We start from the raw sequence: 4,323 nt of genomic DNA, 5'->3' as shown, positions 1-4,323 counted from the left end.
AAGTTTAAAAATGTAAAAGCTTTCCCTCTTGCACAGTGTGGAGAACCTTCTCAGACCTGGCTCAACCTGTTCCATAGGTGTTACTTTTAGAAGATCCAGATCCCCATTGTGCACCAGGGAAAAGTGCTAGGACACACTGTGTTTAGGATAGCGTTGTCTAATATTGAACCTATAAGAGGTCATACGTTTTTTCAAAGGCTGTGTTGTTCTTCCCACGTACTGGATGCCGCAAGGACATTCCAGCACGTAGATAACATAGTCTGAACTACAGGTAATATGTGATTTAATTGCTATCCTTTCTCCTGTACTATTGCTGATTATCGAATCAGCTCCACATTTTATCATATTGCACGTCCCGCATTTGTTTTTATTGCACTTGAATGCACCTTTTTTGCTCTCACCATTGGTTTTGATTTAATTTTTCATGTTGCATGAGTTATTTAACCGGGGATACGAAGGTGCTATGATCTTTGCCCTTCTGTAAATAAAATTAGGTTTATGATTTTTTCCTAATGCCTCTTTTAAAAATTAGTCACATTCCAATATGGGCCAATGTGTTTTAAAAATCTTCTCTATTTGTTTTGCATTTTGCGAATATCGGGTAATGAACGCTGTGGTAAATTGTTTCTTTTATTTTTCTTTCTGCTTCTTTTTATTTCCCATCTTCTGTTCTTCAATCTGCTTCTCTCTATTAATCGTATCAGCTTTTCTTCTTGCTCCTTTTATAATCTCCTTAGGGTACTTTTTATCTATGAATCTTTTCTCAATAATTTTTGCCTGTTTTACATAATTTTCATTTTCTGAGCAGTTTCTTCTTATCCTCGTTAGCTGCCCAAAAGGAATGTTAGTTTTCCAATTTTTTGTATGTTCACTACCAAAAGGCAAGTAACCATTCGCATCACATTTTTTTAAAAAGGATTTTGTTTCTATTCTTTCATTTTTATTATACAGTTCCAGGTCTAAAAATGTCTAAAACCTTTTCGAAACCCCCCATGTACAAATTAGCAAAAACCGGTGCACATTTCACCCCATCGCCGTGCACCGGTTTATGCTAATTTGTACATGGGGGGGCTTCGAAACGGTTTTTATATATAATATTAATAATTTCCTGTGCAATATAAAAAATTTTAGGAGATACATAGATGATTTGTTTATAATATGGCAAGGTAGGAGAGATAGTTTTAAGGAATTTGTGGATTTTTTAAATGACAATAACTGGGGAATGAATTTTACACACACCATTGAAAAAGAAAGTGTGACCTTTTTAGACCTGGAACTGTATAATAAAAATGAAAGGATAGAAACAAAAACCTTTTTAAAAAAATGTGATGCGAATGGTTACTTGCATTTTGGTAGTGAACATTTAAAAAATTGGAAAACTAACATTCCTTTTGGGCAGCTAACGAGGATAAGAAGAAACTGCTCAGAAAATGAAAATTATGTAAAACAGGCAAAAATTATTGAGAAAAGATTCATAGATAAAAAGTACCCAAAGGATATTATAAAAGGAGCAAGAAGAAAGCTGATACGATTAATAGAGAGAAGCAGATTGAAGAACAGAAGATGGGAAATAAAAAGAAGCAGAAAGAAAAAGAAAAGAAGCAATTTACCACAGTGTTCATTACCAGATATTCGCAAAATGCCAGTGCCTGATCTGTGACCTTCAATAAAAATGCAGCAAAAAACTTTTTGACCATGTTCTCAGGATCTGTCACCTGGAGGAAGGATTTTATGTAGACGAGGTGGCCGAGTGGTTAAGGTGATGGACTGCTAATCCATTGTGCTCTGCATGTATGGGGTCAAATCATGTCCTCGTCGGTTTCTATGACTTTGCAACTTGCCTTGTAGATTCTTTATTGTCAGCATATGGAGTGGATGCTCCCACCATGGCAGTTTTCTATTTTCGATTCAGAAAGGTGCCTCATGTGACCTATCAACCAGGCATTAGTAATCCTGCATTGTTTTTCCATTTCTCTTGCATGGTGCTTAATGCTATCCAGTAAAGAAGATGAGGACATTTCCTTCTTTTGGGCATTCAGCCAGCATACATATTTTTGACTTTGCTCGGACATTCTTAGGACTGTGGGATAGACAAGTTTGAAGTCCCATATGATTGAACGTCTACTTCTTGGTATGAAAAGCTCAAAATTGCAAAGAAAGAAAGGCGCTGATTCGAACACAGGATTTCCTGTTTACAAGACAGGTGCTTTAATCAACTAAGCCACAGCACCACGATGAACCACACCTAAAAGTCAGAAAATGGGAATTGCTATGCAATGATTAAAATGTCTACAAAATGCTGTGTATTGACGGAGCAGTTGCAGCTTGCATTTTTTGAGTTACGGTCCACTCAGCCCGTGCTTGATATGTGACCTTCAATGAAAATGCAGCCAAAGACTTGTTGATCATGTTGTCAGAATGTCTCACCTGGAGTGGTTGCCTTTTATAGACGAGGTGGCCGAGGGGTTAAGTCGATGGACCACTAATCCATTGTGCTTTGCATGCCTCTTTCAACTTGGTATCTTGCTTTGAAGATTTTTTATTGTCTTTGCAGGCATGGGAGTTTTCTATTTCCAATCCAGAAGGGTGCGTTACGTGACCTATCAACCAGGCCTTAGAAATCCCGCCTTGTTTTTCAATTCCTCTTGCATGGTGCTTAATGCTATCCTATAAAGAAGATGAGGACATTTCTTTCTTTTGGGCGTTTAGCCAGCATCCATATTTTTTGACTTTGCTCGGACTGTCTTAGGGCTGTGGGATGGACAATATTGATGTCAGATATGATTGAACATCTGCTTTTTGGTATGAAAAGCTTAAAATTTAGGGGGAAAAAAAAGGCACTGCTGAAATTTTAACTCAGGATCTCCTGTTTACTAGACAGGCGCTTTAACCAACTAAGCCACAGCACCCTGTTAAGTCTAGCAGAAAAGCCAGAAAATGGGAATTTCTTACACAATGATTCAAATTTCTACAAAATGTTGTGCATTGATGGAGTGGTTGCAGCTTGCATTTTTTCACCAACTTGGAGTTAAGGTCCCCTCAGCCAGTGCCTGATCTGTGACCTTCAATAAAAATGCATCAAAAAACTTTTTGACCTTGTTCTCAGAATCTATCACTTGGAGAGAGGAGCTTACGTAAATGAGGTGGCCGAGTGGTTAAGGTGATGGCCTGCTAATCCATTGTGCTCTGCATGCATGGGGTCAAATCCCATCCTCGTTGGTTTCTTCTACTTTTTACGACTTTGCAACTTGCCTTGTAGATTCTTTATTGTCAGCATATGTAGTGGATGCTCCCACCATGGCAGTTTTCTATTTTTGATTCAGAAAGGTGCCTCATGTGACCTATCAACTAGGCATTAGTAATCCTGCATTGTTTTTCCATTTTCTCTTGCATGATGCTTAATGCTATCCAATAAAGAAGATGAGGACATTTCCTTCTTTTGGGCATTCAGCCAGCATACATATTTTTGACTTTGCTCGGACATTCTTAGGACTGTGGGATAGACAAGTTTGAAGTCACATATGATTCAATGTCTACTTCTTGGTTTGAAAAGCTCAAAATTGCAAAGAAAGAAAGGCACTGCTGAGATTCAAACTCAGGATCTCCTGTTTACAAGACAGGCGTTTTAACCAACTGAGCCACAGCGCCATGACGAACCTTGCCTAAAAGTCAGAAAATGGGAATTGCTATGCAATGATTAAAATTAGAGATGAGAGAATCGAAGTTGACGAACCCGAATTCGTTATGAATTTCATGAAAAGTTGGATTCGCAACTAATACGAATATCGCCGCGATTCTATCGCGCAAATCGCTTCATTAAACTCCATTTTACAGTGTTCCAGGCTATTGGAGACCTAAGATGGTGGATCCACATGTGAGTACATGGGGCAGGGGATTATGGGAGGGCGGGAAACAGCGGCGGGAATAAAGGTAGGCGGGCTGACCCTGAATCACATGTGAGATGCAGCCTGACCCCTGTGATGTAACAGCCCTATATAATCGGCGGCCATCTTCCCTCTGGTCATTTCTTCTATGCACGAGATAGGGAAAGGAAGTGAATGCACGTCTGTGTGCTGATCGCATACAACAGTGTTATACAGCATCCGACCGCTACGAGTAGCGGGGACATCAGCATTAGGGAAAGATACAGGGTACAGTGTTGCTGCAGTTCTGACCGAGAACGATTCTAGCAAAATCTCGTATTCTCCTTACTCAATATAGCAGGCATAGAGGTGCTGCATAGCAGTCACCTGCGTCATAGATCTCACAGCTGTTTTATTTGTATGGAGCATCTAATCTCCTCTTTTTTCAGCCCAATTGAGT

At 39.3% G+C, this 4,323-nt stretch overlaps 1 non-coding gene across 1 annotated transcript; it reads right to left on the bottom strand.

Annotated features, from left to right (window-relative positions):
- Positions 1–3,574: 3,574 nt before the first annotated feature.
- On the bottom strand, positions 3,575–3,648 carry TRNAT-UGU (transfer RNA threonine (anticodon UGU)). Its single transcript has one exon. It is a non-coding gene; the product is annotated as a tRNA-Thr (tRNA).
- Positions 3,649–4,323: the final 675 nt, after the last annotated feature.

Source organism: Hyla sarda, unplaced genomic scaffold (genome assembly GCF_029499605.1).
Source record: "Hyla sarda isolate aHylSar1 unplaced genomic scaffold, aHylSar1.hap1 scaffold_3341, whole genome shotgun sequence".
Lineage (NCBI taxonomy): Eukaryota > Metazoa > Chordata > Amphibia > Anura > Hylidae > Hyla > Hyla sarda.
Note: the sequence above shows the minus strand (reverse complement) of the source record. Positions and strands in the feature narration are given on the sequence as shown.